The sequence below is a fragment of the Rhinopithecus roxellana genome, chromosome 20 (genome assembly GCF_007565055.1).
Source record: "Rhinopithecus roxellana isolate Shanxi Qingling chromosome 20, ASM756505v1, whole genome shotgun sequence".
NCBI lineage: Eukaryota > Metazoa > Chordata > Mammalia > Primates > Cercopithecidae > Rhinopithecus > Rhinopithecus roxellana.
This window is the reverse complement of record NC_044568.1, coordinates 18,425,739-18,440,463: the sequence shown is the minus strand read 5'-3', so window position 1 is coordinate 18,440,463 and position 14,725 is coordinate 18,425,739. Positions and strand designations below refer to the sequence as shown.

Sequence of the window (14,725 nt, the reverse complement as noted above, 5' to 3'; positions counted from 1 at the left end):
CCTCGGTGGTCAGGGACTTCAAACTAGGGGTGGAGAAGCCCTCTGAATGCTTTTGGTGTTCAGCCTCACAGGACTAGTGCAGGGGTGAGGTAGAAGTGTTCGCCCTCCCCCCAGAAAGAGGCCTGGGGAGGCTGCCGTCTGCCACCCCCAGCTGCTCTCTTCCACCCTGCACCCACCTTGCTTCAACCACCTGCCTCCCACCCACCTTGGGAAGAAACGGAGGCCAAACCCCTCCTCCATGGGATGTGGGGGTTTCTAAGGGAAAGGCTAAGCTGGGCCAAGTCCTGGGTGAGCCCCAAATGCAGGGCAGGGCCAGGGAGGCAGCAGGCTTGGCCACTGTGGGAGGGTGTGCTCCCTGGTTGGCTGGTCATCCTCCAGGGGCAGGTGCCCCAGCGAGGAACCCCGCTCCACGTGCTCCCAGGGCAGCAGGAAGGCCAGGAAGCAGGAGCCTGGGTCCAGTCCCACCTCGGAGCCTTGGGCTGGAGGTTCTCCAGCTTCCCCTTGTGTCAGCCTCAGTTTCCCCTTGTGTCAGAGGAAGGTGGCAGGGAAGGGCTGGGTACCCTGATCTGGAGGTCCTGTACAGTGAGGGGCAGGGCTGCATTTCGGCTGCAGGACCATCAGCCCTAGAAGAGCCCACCTCTTTCCTAGTGGACCTGGAGATGCCCGACCCTCCCTCTGCACCCCAAGCCTCCAGCTGGGACCCCACTCTGGGCATTCCCCTCCTTTTTCCAGAGTCTACAGTCCTGGGTCTTCAGGACTCACCCCCATCACTCCTGCCCTCTGCCTTGCCCACCTCAGCTCTCCAGCTCGGGAGACACGCCTCATGGGCATGGGGTGGGGGCAGGGCCAGCCGAGGTGTAGAGGGGGCTCCCTGGTCCACAGCCTCAGTTCCCTCCCTATTTCCTCTCCCCAGTATGAGGAACTGGGGGACAACAAACAGGGCCCCGGACCCCCCAGGAGCCCTGCTGCCTTGGATGTCCCAGAGGTGCCCCCACCCCCCAGCCCTGGGCCGCCCCTCCCGGCGCCGCAGGCATGATCCAGAGTGGGCTGAGGAATTTCCAGCTTTCTCACGACAGATGCAGGCAGGTGCCAGTTTTCAGCTGAGACGCCATGGTGGTAATCGCACAGTGCAATAACGGTGCTTGCCCCTCGATTATTAAATTGTATTTATGTAATGACAGTGTATAAATATAAATACACACGCACACCCCAGCCACTAAGGGGCAGGCGTGATGCGGGACGCTGGGGTTGAGCAAGGTGTGTCTGACAGGGGCCCTGTGGAGGCCCCGGGCTTAGGCCAGGTGCAGCTCCGTTACCAGAGAGGCAGTGGGGGCTGGAGGGCAGGGGTTACTGGTGTGAAGGCGGCTCCTACCCAGGGTGCGGAGCGTGGAGGGCAGGGGGGAGACGTCCAGGGAACCTGGGTGGCACTGGACACAAGGGAGGGGACCCGGTGTGAGGAGTCCCTGGTCTTGGTCTGGTCTTGGCCTGGTCTTGCTCTGGTCTTGGTCTGGTCTTGGCCTGGTCTTGGTCTTGGTCTTGGTCTTGGCCTGGTCTTGGTCTGGTCTTGGTCTGGTCTTGGCCTGGTCTTGGCCTGGTCTTGGTCTTGGTCTGGTCTTGGCCTGGTCTTGGCCTGGTCTTGGTCTTGGCCTGGTTTTGGTCTGGTCTTGGTCTGGTCTGGTCTCTGGTCTGGTCTCTGGTCTGGTCTCTGGTCTTGGTCTTGGTCTTGGTCTGGTCTGGTCTCTGGTCTGGTCTCTGGTCTGGTCTCTGGTCTTGGTCTTGGTCTTGGTCTGGTCTGGTCTCTGGTCTGGTCTCTGGTCTGGTCTCTGGTCTCTGGTCTTGGTCTTGGTCTTGGTCTGGTCTGGTCTCTGGTCTGGTCTCTGGTCTGGTCTCTGGTCTGGTCTTGGTCTTGGTCTTGGTCTGGTCTGGTCTCTGGTCTGGTCTTGGTCTTGGCCTGGTCTTGGTCTTGGCCTGGTTTTGGTCTGGTCTGGTCTCTGGTCTGGTCTCTGGTCTGGTCTCTGGTCTGGTCTCTGGTCTGGTCTCTGGTCTTGGTCTTGGTCTTGGTCTGGTCTGGTCTCTGGTCTGGTCTCTGGTCTGGTCTCTGGTCTTGGTCTTGGTCTTGGTCTGGTTGGTCTCTGGTCTGGTCTCTGGTCTGGTCTCTGGTCTTGGTCTTGGTCTTGGTCTGGTCTGGTCTCTGGTCTGGTCTCTGGTCTGGTCTCTGGTCTTGGTCTTGGTCTTGGTCTGGTCTGGTCTCTGGTCTTGGTCTTGGTCTTGGTCTGGCCTGGTCTCTGGTCTGGTCTCTGGCCTGGTCTCTGGTCTGGTCTCTGGCCTGGTCTCTGGTCTGGTCTCTGGCCTGGTCTCTGGCCTGGTCTCTGGTCTGGTCTCTGGCTCTGGTCTCTGGTCTGGTCTCTGGCCTGGTCTCTGGTCTGGTCTCTGGCCTGGTCTCTGGCCTGGTCTCTGGTCTGGTCTCTGGCCTGGTCTCTGGTCTTGGTCTGGCAGCTGTGTCCATTCTGGGCCTGAGGGGGGGCTCCGGGGACTCGCTCTGCAGGCAGCAAGTGCTCCCTGAGGACCCCCTGGACAGGTGCCCCCGTCTGACAGGCAGGGCCTGAGGCTGGAGGAGGCTGGGGTGAGGAGGCAGACACAGGTGGGGCCTGGCCGGGAGCCTGGTGTTGGCCATGGGCCATGCCCTTCCAACGTTCTACTCTGGCCTGGAGGCTGCCAGGGTGCTGGGGTGAGGCCGACACCCAGTCCTGGGACTGCCAAGAGCGCAGACCAACCCATCTAGGCAGATGAAGGTCCCCACGGAGTGAGTGAGGGGTGGGGAGTGGATCTGGAAGGGGCTAGGGCCACCAGCCCCCACGGCCCCTGAACCCCACGGCCCCTGAACCCCACGGCCCCTGAACCCCACGGCCCCTGAGCCCCCACAGGCCCTGAACCCCACGGCCCCTGAACCCCACGGCCCCTGAACCCCACGGCCCCTGAACCCCCACAGGCCCTGAACCCCACGGCCCCTGAACCCCACGGCCCCTGAACCCCACGGCCCCTGAACCCCACGGCCCCTGAGCCCCCACAGGCCCTGAACCCCACGGCTCCTGAACCCCACGGCCCCTGAACCCCCACAGGCCCTGAACCCCACGGCCCCTGAACCCCACGGCCCCTGAACCCCACGGCCCCTGAACCCCACGGCCCCTGAGCCCCCACAGGCCCTGAACCCCACGGCCCCTGAACCCCACGGCCCCTGAACCCCACGGCCCCTGAGCCCCCACAGGCCCTGAACCCCACGGCCCCTGAACCCCACGGCCCCTGAACCCCACGGCCCCTGAACCCCCACAGGCCCTGAACCCCACGGCCCCTGAACCCCACGGCCCCTGAACCCCACGGCCCCTGAGCCCCCACAGGCCCTGAACCCCACGGCTCCTGAACCCCACGGCCCCTGAACCCCACAGGCCCTGAACCCCACGGCCCCTGAACCCCACGGCCCCTGAACCCACGGCCCCTGAACCCCACGGCCCCTGAGCCCCCACAGGCCCTGAACCCCACGGCCCCTGAACCCCACGGCCCCTGAACCCCACGGCCCCTGAACCCCACGGCCCCTGAGCCCCCACAGGCCCTGAACCCACGGCCTGAACCCCACGGCCCTGAACCCCCACAGGCCCTGAACCCCACGGCCCCTGAACCCACGGCCCCTGAACCCCACGGCCCTGAACCCCACGGCCCCTGAGCCCCCACAGGCCCTGAACCCCACGGCTCCTGAACCCCACGGCCCCTGAGCCCCCACAGGCCCTAAACCCCACGGCTCCTGAACCCCACGGCCCTGAACCCCACGGCCCCTGAACCCCACGGCCCCTGAGCCCCCACAGGCCCTGAACCCCACGGCCCCTGAACCCCACGGCCCCTGAACCCCACGGCCCCTGAACCCCCCGGCCCCTGAGCCCCCACAGGCCCTGAACCCCACGGCTCCTGAACCCCACGGCCCCTGAACCCCCACAGGCCCTGAACCCCACGGCCCCTGAACCCCACGGCCCCTGAACCCCACGGCCCCTGAACCCCACGGCCCCTGAGCCCCCACAGGCCCTGAACCCCACGGCCCCTGAACCCCACGGCCCCTGAACCCCACGGCCCCTGAACCCCACGGCCCCTGAGCCCCCACAGGCCCTGAACCCCACGGCTCCTGAACCCCACGGCCCCTGAACTCCCACAGGCCCTAAACCCCACGGCCCCTGAGCCCCCACAGGCCCTGAACCCCACGGCCCCTGAACCCCACGGCCCCTGAGCCCCCACAGGCCCTAAACCCCACGGCCCCTGAGCCCCCACAGGCCCTGAACCCCACGGCTCCTGAACCCCACGGCCCCTGAACCCCCACAGGCCCTAAACCCCACGGCCCCTGAGCCCCCACAGGCCCTGAACCCCACGGCCCCTGAACCCCACGGCCCCTGAGCCCCCACAGGCCCTGAACCCCACGGCCCCTGAACCCCACGGCCCCTGAGCCCCCACAGGCCCTAAACCCCACGGCCCCTGAGCCCCCACAGGCCCTGAACCCCACGGCTCCTGAGCCCCCACAGGCCCTGAACCCCACGGCCCCTGAGCCCCCACAGGCCCTGAACCCCACGGCCCCTGAGCCCCCACGGCCCCTGAACCCCACGGCCCCTGAGCCCCCACAGGCCCTGAACCCCACGGCCCCTGAACCCCACGGCACCTGAACCCCACGGCCCCTGAACCCCACGGCCCCTGAACCCCACAGCCCCTGAGCCCCCACAGGCCCTGAACCCCACGGCCCCTGAGCCCCCACGGCCCCTGAACCCCACAGGCCCTGAACCCCACGGCCCCTGAACCCCACGGCCCCTGAACCCCACAGGCCCTGAACCCCACGGCCCCTGAACCCCACGGCCCCTGAGCCCCCACAGGCCCTGAACCCCACGGCCCCTGAGCCCCACGGCCCTGAGCCCCCACAGGCCCTGAACCCCACGGCCCCTGAGCCCCCACAGGCCCTGAACCCCACGGCCCCTGAGCCCCCACAGGCCCTGAACCCCACGGCCCCTGAGCCCCCACAGGCCCTGAACCCCACGGCCCCTGAGCCCCACAGGCCCTGAACCCCACGGCCCCTGACCCCACAGGCCCTGAACCCCACGGCCCCTGAGCCCCCACAGGCCCTGAACCCCACGGCCCCTGAACCCCACGGCCCCTGAGCCCCCACGGCCCCTGAACGCCACGGCCCCTGAGCCCCCACGGCCCCTGAGCCCCACGGCCCCTGAGCCCTCATGGCCCCTGAGCCCTGGCCTGAGTACCTGTGGCTGGCTCTGGGTAGTGGGCCCTACAGAGGGGCTTCTGCCCATAAGTTTCCTGTAAGCTTCCCCTGGGACAGAGACGTGGCTGGCTCTTGGGGAGTGGAGGAAGCCAGGCAGTGTCTGTAGCTGGGACCATCCTGGACTCCACTGTGCTAGGGCTGTCTGGGCTCACAGGTGACGCTGCCCCCACGTTCAGGCCACCACTTGTCCCTGGCGGCCACAGGGGGTCAGTCCAGGTGGGCTCAGAGGAGCCCCCATCAGGTATGGGGGTGCTGTTTTTGTTCAGAAGCCCCTGATCCGCCCTGCAACACACATGAAAAGAATATTCAACAAGTGTGTTTAAAGAATCTTGGGCATTCAAAACACACAGATAGACAGATGGACATGCTGGACAGGAGGGGCTGCTGGTCGGTGGGGTGGTGCTGGCCCTCCTGAGGACCTGGGGACGGCAGGTCCCTGGAGCCTGACGGTCAGTCCTGGCCCTACAGGGAGTTGGGCACAAAGGGGTCAGGGGGTGGCAGGCCTGGCCAGGCATCCCTCAGGCCTGTCCCTGAGCTGGGGAGGTGGGGTCCTGTCCTGCCCGGCCACCCTGACACTGATCTTGTGTCCATCCCCCCACAGTGACAGAGGAGCCGACCAGACAGTGGCTCAAGGTGCAGCTGGGGCGGACTCAAGGCTGGCGGGTGTGACTTGGTGGCCGTCACACCCGCCAGCCCCAGCAGGGGGCAGTGTGGCTCCAGGGACGCCAGCGGAGGCGGGTGGGGGAGGGGCAGCTGGCTCTTCTGATTGCCGGAGGGTCTTCAGGGCAGAGCAGGGAGGGAACGATGGGCCCTTCCCTGCTTCCGTGTCCAAGCTGGACAGGCCTGCCCCCTCCAGGCCAGCCCAGCACCGTCACCCAGCATGGACGCCTTGACTTCCACGCTGCAGCCCCAACCTGGGCAGGGATCAGGAAGGCCAGCAGCCAGGCATGCCCCAGGGGAGGGCTGCAGAGCGTGGTCCACGCCCACCTCCCTTCCCCTGGCCCCGAGCACTGGGAAGCGGGGTGCAGCTCACCTGAGGTCTCACCTGGCATTGGCCCCGAGGCCACCCCAGCCTCCCCGATGGCTAAGGCAAAGGTTCAAGGGCGGCCGGGCCAGCAGGGGCTCCTGAGGTCAGCCCAGGCCCCACCAAGGCTGAGGCTGAGTGGGCAGGGCTGGCTACAGAGATGGGGACCTGGGACAGCACCATTGGGAGAACCAGACAGCGGACGTCACCAGGCTCCTTCCGATGCTCAGGCTTTCACAGGGATCCATAAGCTATAACGGCCCCCAGTCAGCACCCTCCAAAGACAGGCTGAGGCTGTGGCTGCAGCTGATGGCGGGGCAGCCCACACCCCCCAAGGCCCCTAGAGTCCACAGCGGCCGGGTGTGGTGAAGCCTGACCATCCCCACGGGCAGTGCTGGAGCTCCCAGCTGCCTTGCGAGTCATGGGGGTGGGGGCCTCATTTGGCTGAACCCCAGAAGGGCAAGTGGGGCATGGGTGGCCTTGTCCTGCCCCAGCCCAGGAAGCTGTGGTCCCGGAGAGAGTGGCTGTCCAGCCCTCCACACCATGCGAACGTCCCCCGCCCCAGCAAATCCCACCCACGGCAGACTCATCTCTACCCAGTTCCGGACGTCTGTCCTCTCCCCCGCTGCGTGGGTGTCTCTGTCCCCGGCAAATCCCATCCACGGCAGGTCCATCTCTACCCAGTTCCAGGTGTCTGTCCTCTCCCCCGCTGCACGGATGCCTCTGTCCCTCCCTCAGTGCCCCAGGCCTCTGTCTCTGTCCTTCATCCCCATAACCCAACACTGTGACAGGAGGAAGGGTGGAGGAGGGGGGAAGAGGGAGCAGGAAGGGGCCGCAGAGGGGAGGAGGGGCTCCGTGTGCTCTGGGGCCCCAGAAGGAAGGTTGTGTGATGGGGTCCTCCTGAGCACACCGGGCCCGTGGTGGGGGTGGGCATGGGGAACACAGAGCAGGCCCCTCAAAACCTGTCCTCCCCACTCAGCCACAGGCACTGACCACCCAGGAGAGGGCAGTAAGAGCTGTGGGCTGCCCAGGGAGGGTGGGCAGGGGTGCTGTCCTTTGCGAGGACAGGAGCTCCTGGGTAGGGAGAAGGGCACGGGGTAGGGTTGGGAGTTAGAGGGACCCTGGCTGCATCTGTAGCCCAGGGGGCTGTTGCCTGGCCTGCACTGGCAGGCGCTTCTGGGCCAGAGCTGGGTGGGAGGGAGGGCAGAGGCCAGGGGTCGTGTGCTGGACACTGAGGGCACCGGGTCCTCTCCGCTGCTTCCCTGCTCTTCCCAGCACAGCTGTGCTTGGCACCCCTGCAATCAGGGCAGAGAGGGATGGGTTAGGGGTCACTGAGTCAGCCCAGGCAGCCCCACCCCTCCCCACCCCCTCCATCGCCTTTCAATCAATATCGAGTGGACGGGAGACAAATTTGGGAGCAAAGAATCCCAAGCAGCCATATAAATCACAGTAATGACCATTCAGATTAAATCAGTCGCTGTAATAGAATCAATGTAGCTGATGCCGTGGGTCTCCCCACATTTAATCTCTCTCTAGCTGCTGATGGGAGACAGGCTGTTCAGCAAGCCCTCCGATGACCCTCCAGGCCTGGCCCACAGGCAGGGCTCTGCGGCCATCACGCTGGGAAGAAAGGCTGGGCCATCCTGGGGAAGCTACAGGGGATCAGGGCTCCAGGACCCAGCCATTCCTGTTATCCTCTTTCTCCAGACAGAGTGGACGTGGACCAGGGGAGGCCCAGAAAGAGGCCTGCACCCAGGACGGTTCAAAAACCATCGGACAGATCTGAAGCCTCCCCCAGGGCCAGGATTCCAGGCTGAGCAGCCATGCCCCAGGCAGGACTCAAGTCTGGGCAGCGGCCACAAGTCCAGGAGCAGCTGGATAACGTCCAGGGCGTTGGCATCAGGCGGGAGACCCTGCTGAACACACAGTGCTGTCCGAGAGGCTGGGCCTGAACATAGAGCTAGGCTCCCTGACAGCAGCTTCTGGCCTTCTCGCTCCCTGCAGAGGCCCTCGCCTTTCCAGCCTCAACCTGGTTCTCTCTCTGAAGGTTGGGCCAGATGCACACCTGTCCTGGGGCCAGCGCCTCTCTCTCTTCTTTTTTTTCTTTTGTTTGAGACGAAGTCTGTCTTCGTTGCCCAGTCTGGAGTACAGTGGTGTGATCTCAGCTCACCACAACCTCCGCCTCACAGATTCTCCTGCTGCAGCCTCCCGAGTAGCTGGGATTACAGGTGCCCACCACCACGCCCAGCAATTTTTTTTTTTCAAATTTTTAGTAGAGACGGGGATTTCATCATGTGGCCAGGCTGGTCTCGAACTCCTGACCTCAGGTGATCTGCCCGCCTCGGCCAAGTACAGACTTTTCATAACACAAACGCTGGGAGAGCTCATCACACACACACTGACTAAGACAACAACTAAAAGATACTGTTGGCCAGGCGCGGTGGCTCACACCTGTATTCCCAACGCTGTGGGAGGCGGAGGCTAGCGGATTACCTGAGGTCGGGAGTTCGAGACCATCCTGACCAACGTGGAGAAACCCTGTCTCTACTAAAAAAAATACAAAAAATTAGCTGGGTGTGGTGGTGCACGCCTGTAATCCCAGCTACTCGACAGGCTGAGGCAGGAGAATCGCTTGAACCCAGGAGGCAGAGATTGTGGTGAGCCGAGATCACACCATTGCACTCCAGCCTGGGCAACAAGAGTGAAACTCCGTCTAAAAAAAAAAAAAAACAAAACAAAAAAAAAACAGAAGAAAGAAAGAAAAGAAAAAAGAGACTGTTTATTCAAATGAAGTCCCTTGAGACAAGAAGTTGAAAAATGTTAGTAAATTTAACTAATGACTGTAAAACAAAGCCTAGTAAACAAACAAAACTGAAATCGGACAAGTCCTCCCAAGTTGGCGGGGAGGACTCTGCGGGTGCCCAGAGGAGGTCACTGCCTGTCATGGCCTTGGGGGATCCATGGGGTGAAAAGCTATAAACTTGATTGGAAAAAAACCCTGCAGATCTTACAGCATTTAAAAATGTTAAAGGCTAGCTGGGCACGGCGGTGGCACATGTCTGTGGTCCCAGCTGCATGGCAGGCTGAGGTGGGAGGATCGCTTAAGCCCGGGCTACATTGCTACAACATTTTTTAAAGAAAATTAGCTGGGGGCCGAGCGCGGTGGCTCACGCCTGTAATCCCAGCACTTTGGGAGGCCGAGACGGGCGGATCACGAGGTCAGGAGATCGAGACCATCCTGGCTAACACGGTGAAACCCCGTCTCTACTAAAAAATACAAAAAACTAGCCGGGCGAGGTGGCGGGCGCCTATAGTCCCAGCTACTCGGGAGGCTGAGACAGGAGAATGGCGTGAACCCGGGAGGCGGAGCTTGCAGTGAGCTAAGATCCGGCCACTGCACTCCAGCCTGGGCCGCAGAGTGAGACTCCGTCTCAAAAAAAAAAAAAAAGAAAAGAAAAGAAAATTAGCCAGGCGTGGTGGCACATGCCTGTGGTCCCAGCGACTCAGGAAGCTGAGGCAGGAGGACTGCTTGAACTGGGGAGGCAGAGGCTGCAGCGAGCCGAGATGGTGTCACCGCACTCTGGCCTGGGCGACAGCAAGACTCAGTCTCAAAACAAACAAACAAACAAACAAACAAACAAACACACACAAAAAGAGAGCAAATGGCCAGGAACAGCTCAGACCGTGCTGGGGAGGAGGCAGGAGTGGGCGCCCCGTCCTGCTGAAGCTACGGGAGGTGGGATGGAGCCCAGTGCAGCCTGGAGACAGGGTCTTGGACCAGGCAGAGTCCGGAGCCGGGAACGCCGGGGCCACAGGGGGAGCGTGGTGGGGAGAGGTGGGTGGCTCCGTGAATGGCGCTGGGAAATCAGTAATTCCACGTGGAAGAGCCAGGGCTGCACTTCCTACCACACACAAATGCATTTCCAATGAATTAACGGCGTCAGTGAGAAAAGCAAAGCTTTGTAACTTTTAGAAGAGCATATGTGAAAACATATTGAAGAGCTTTGAGTAAGAAAGGGTTTTTAAGGACAAGACCCCAAAAAGCTCAAACTATAACAAAGAAGAGATCAATGCATTTGAATACATTAAAATTTAACAATTCTGCACATGCTTTGATAGAACAAATGAAGCCAAAGGCCAGCCACGCAACCAACGCACGATCACGAAAAATATCCACAAGCCCAACAGGAAATGGGCAAAGAACTGAAACAGGCGACTTGCAGGAAAATCAAATGGCCCAGAAACATATTCGAGATGTTCCACCTAACTCGTAATCAGGGAAATGCAAATTACAATAAGAAGACTCCACATCACACTCAGCACCGTGGTGAAAACTCAACGTCTCCCGTCGGGATGTTGGCCGGTTGGTGAGATGGGGTGTCTCACACCCGCTGTGCACAGCCTCCTTGGAAGGCATCAGGCAAAATCGAGGAAGTGGAAGGCATCTGGGCCTGCGATCCGTGATTCCACTCGCAGAAATATCTTCTGGAGAAATTCTTCCACTCTGCAAAAGAGGCTGCACTTGCAGCCGACTGCAGCTTTGCTCTTGGAGGGGAGGGTCCGATGGCTGGGCTCAGTGCACACCCCACAGAGTGACCTGAGGACAACCAGAGCAAGGCAGGCAACACAGGGGACAGCAAAGCCCCGCATGAGCCAAAAACGTCCTCACGGAGGAGCCTGCGTTCCGTGGGCCACACGTGCCAGCACTGAAACCTAAACCCACGACATCACTCAGGCATCGGGGCCCCGTGAGCAGCGAGCCCCATGGGCTGGGGAAGGCGTCCACCTGGTACCAGAGCCCAGAGGCTTAGGAAGCCAGAGGGCTCAGACTCCGTGAACCTGGGCCGTGAAGTGCATGGGATTGGTTGGCCGTAATCTTCTGTCTTCTGTCCTCAATATTTAAAATGTTTTTTTATTAAAAAAATGTTCTTAATCCACATTAGTAGATTTCACTATCCTGGGGACAGCAGAAGCGGGAGGGCGACCCGTGGGCTTCCGTGAAGACTGGGAGGAGCTGCGTGGACTCCGCCCGCCGATTAGAAAGCGTGGGTCCCGGGCCTGGGCCCACCTCCCCAAGCTCAGCCTGGGGCCAGCTCTGCCGGCTCCCGCCCGGCCCTTGAGACTGCTCTGATCCTGCTGTGGCTGTCATGGATGCTGGGCCCAGGGCGGCCGCACCTGGAGTGTGGCTCTGAGGCCAGATCTGTGTTGTTTGTGGACACTTATGTGTCTGTGTGTGTGTGTGCTGTGAGCATATGTGCACACCTGTCAGCGTGTGTGTGCGCCCAGGGGGCGGCCCATTCAGCCGGCGTGGGGTGTCGTCTTTTTTCTAGCTAAGACGCGGCTCTTCCCCATCGGGATGGGAATATGGGCACGCGGCTGATGCATTAAAGGCACCACGTGCTGCTGGCATTGCTGCTGTCTTAATGGGCTTCACTGCGCGGCAGAGCAGGGCCGGCAGGTGGTAATGAAGGAGACTGATGACTCCGTGGCTAGAGTAACTGAATGGTTGTGAGTGTCTGGTCAGACTGCCAATGGGGGGCATGCCCTGCGAGCCAATGACAATGGGCTGCCTGGGTGGGCACAGAGAGGACTGAGGGTGTGGCGTCTCCCTCCTCTGTGATGCCAGGGTGTGCAGGTGCACCCACGTGTATCTACGTGTATATGATGGCTGCACACACGCTCGCTGATGTGGATTCACACGCACCCCCGTGTCCCAGGGAGACGGGGGCAGGGCCCACAGGGGAACGAAGCTGGGATGGGCGCCACCAGAGAGGCCGCATCGCACAGGGGTGGACACAGAACGGAGGCAGCGGCCGGCCCAGGATGGTCAGGGCCTGGCTGGCAGAGCTTGGGGTCCTGTGCCCACCCTGTGCTCCTAAGGCCCTGGGCCAGCCTGGGAGCACCCTGGGTTCTGAGGATGCGCTCACTGGCCTGCAGGCACCAAGCTCCACCCGTCCCAGCCTGGACACGGCCCTGGGGAGCCCACTAGTCAGGGACTGAGGGGACCCCTCTGCTGAGCCTCTCATACTGAGCGGCCTCTGCATGGCGCTCCCTCCCCATCCCTGGAGCTGGGCTAGGAACCTTCTGGAACATGCCTTCCACGGGACCCTCTCATGCCCTTGCACGACTGCACTTTGTTCCTGTGTCACCGATGAGGACATGGGCTCTGAGCCGCCGAGTGACCTGTTGCGGGCACAGCTGGTGCCAGCCGTCCCAGCTGAAGGACTTGCCATAGCTTGGGACCCATGGAGGGAAGGTAGGGGGAGGTGCTGAGGGGATGAGGGGATGAAAGGCAGAGCTGGACATTGGGGCAAGGCCAGTGGCAGCACTGGGCTCCTGGACACAGCAGATGGCCCCAGGGAACTGGCCCTGCCCTGCCCTGCACTGGAGACCCCTCCGCCTCCAAGTCCTCGTGGGCCTGGCTTCACACCCCCAGCTCTTGCCGGCTGTGACGAGTGGGCATGGAGGGCGCCTCAGGCCAGCCCAGGGAGGACCAGCCACGCGGCAGGAAGGCGGAGGGAGTGCCTGGAGCCAGTAGGGCGGCCACCGAGACCCCACACTGACACAGGGACCGAGGCACTCGGGGCCAGTTTCCAGGAGAGCCTGGCGTTGGCCCCTCCCTTACTCTTAGGGTTCCCGCCCAGGCCGGCTGGTGTGGGGACTGGGAACCAGTGTGACCCAAGACAGGTCGCCCGCGTGTCCTCCCACATCCGAGTCCTCCCACATCGATTCCACCAACACCAAGGTTCCTTCTGGAGGCTCCTGGGAGAATTCATTTTCTGCCTCTTTGGGCTTCTGGAGGCGTTTCCGTGGCAGGGGGTCCCTCACAAAGCCAGTAGTGGCCGGCCAGTCCCCCTCACGCTCACCTCTGCCACGGCTTCCCTCTTCCACTTAGCAGGATGGGGGTTCCCTGTGCCCTCGCGGGTCACCCAGGGCAGCCTCCCTGTTGAGGGAGCTGATGGACCGTCCACAGTTGCAGGTCCCCGCTGCTGTGTGAACTCCCAGGTCCCAGGGTGAGGAAGCGGGGCCTTCGGGGCCGTCATTCTGCCGCCCACAGGTGGGAGCCTCCTCATAGGGCATTGGGCCTCAGTGGCAGCTGGGGAGCCGCAGGGGCTGTGGGGTGCCTAGCAGGGCGGGCTCCGTACTGCCCGCAGGACCACGCTGCTGTTAGGGCAACTCGGCGACTTGCAGCCTTCTCAGCTCAGTTCCTGTCAGCTGACCGGGACGGCCCTGCCCCGCCTGCCCTTGCCCTAGGAGCTGGGGGTCTCCATTCAGCAAGACTGAGAACCGGGCCACCCCTGAGACTGGCTGCCACAGATCACATGCTGGCCCTGGCTGCCGGCTAAGCCCAGGGGACACTCTCCTTGAGACTCCCAGGGTGAGGCTCAGCTCCTGAGGACCTAGCGGCCTCTGCATGGCACACCCTCCCCATCCCTCCGCTTCTGCAGCTCTCCTGCCTGGCTCAATGCACATCCATCCTGGGCCCTCCCAGCCTTACCTGGCCGAGCCGTGGCCCTGCCCACCTGCCTGGGCCATTCCCTCCTGACCGGGTGCGATCTGCAGACAGCAGTGTCAGCGCTGCATGGAGGAGCCGCGGCCGTCGCCCGCAGCACGAGCTATGTCCGTAAGCTGCACCCAGTCCAGCCTGGCTGCTCCCCGTGTGAGCCTGAGCTTGCAGGCCAGAGGAGACAACCTTGGGCTTTGGCCCCAAGCCTGTGATTCACACCCCTGCCCTCAACTCACCTGCCTCAGCTGCTCATGTGCAAAGCAGGCTGAGTGCGCCGACTTCAGCAGGTGCGAGAACCCTGGGAAGGCATTTGAAGGGTGTCAGAACCTGGCAGGTGCCTCCAGCGTGTGGGACAGTGTGCGCTGGGTGTGTGGGGACCTGCGGCAGCGCCCTCCGGCCACCCTCAGAGGGGCTGGTGCTCAGGGGGTGCCTGTCGGACCCGGGACCCGCCCCTTCCCCACACCCGCCTGTGGGGACCTGCGGGCTTTCTGCTCAGAGAGAGGCAGATCCATGGTCGTCCATCCCGTGACAATCGCATGCTCCCGAGCCGTGCTCATGGCTGTGCCGGCGGCTGGCAGGGGACGCCGTGGCCGTCGTGGGTGATGGATTAGGAGGTGTAGTCACGGATGTTTGTCCTCCAGTCACCTGGTCTCTCCTGTGGCTGCTGAGGAGATGCACGTGGGGTGTGATCATTTGTATTGATGCGTTTGGTGAGCTGCTCATTCGCCACATTGTCAACGTTTTCACACAGGGTCCACTTTACTCTTCCAGGCAGGAGAGCGGCTGCACCGACCTGCTCTGTGGCCAGGGAGGAGGGGACAGAATCGGCTCCCAGGGCCCATGGAGGCAGGCTCTGTGGGCCTGGGGGGAGTGGGAGTCCTCTCGCTCAGGA

At 62.8% G+C, this 14,725-nt stretch overlaps 1 protein-coding gene and 1 pseudogene across 8 annotated transcripts in view; both read right to left on the bottom strand.

The window, feature by feature from the left end:
- Positions 1–1,203: 1,203 nt before the first annotated feature.
- On the bottom strand, positions 1,204–13,406 carry LOC104655974 (annotated as a pseudogene).
- The window catches only part of ACSF3 (acyl-CoA synthetase family member 3), a 73,345-nt gene continuing 68,575 nt past the window's right edge, over positions 9,956–14,725 (bottom strand). For 4 of the 8 annotated variants that reach the window (XM_030924826.1, XM_030924822.1, XM_030924825.1 and 1 more), the window contains one exon: positions 9,958–14,631. The gene's annotated coding sequence lies outside the window, so the exon portion shown is untranslated. Of the gene's footprint in view, positions 14,632–14,725 lie in introns of all 8 variants that reach the window. The other 4 variants (XM_030924828.1, XM_030924831.1, XM_030924827.1 and 1 more) reach the window with 3 other exon arrangements.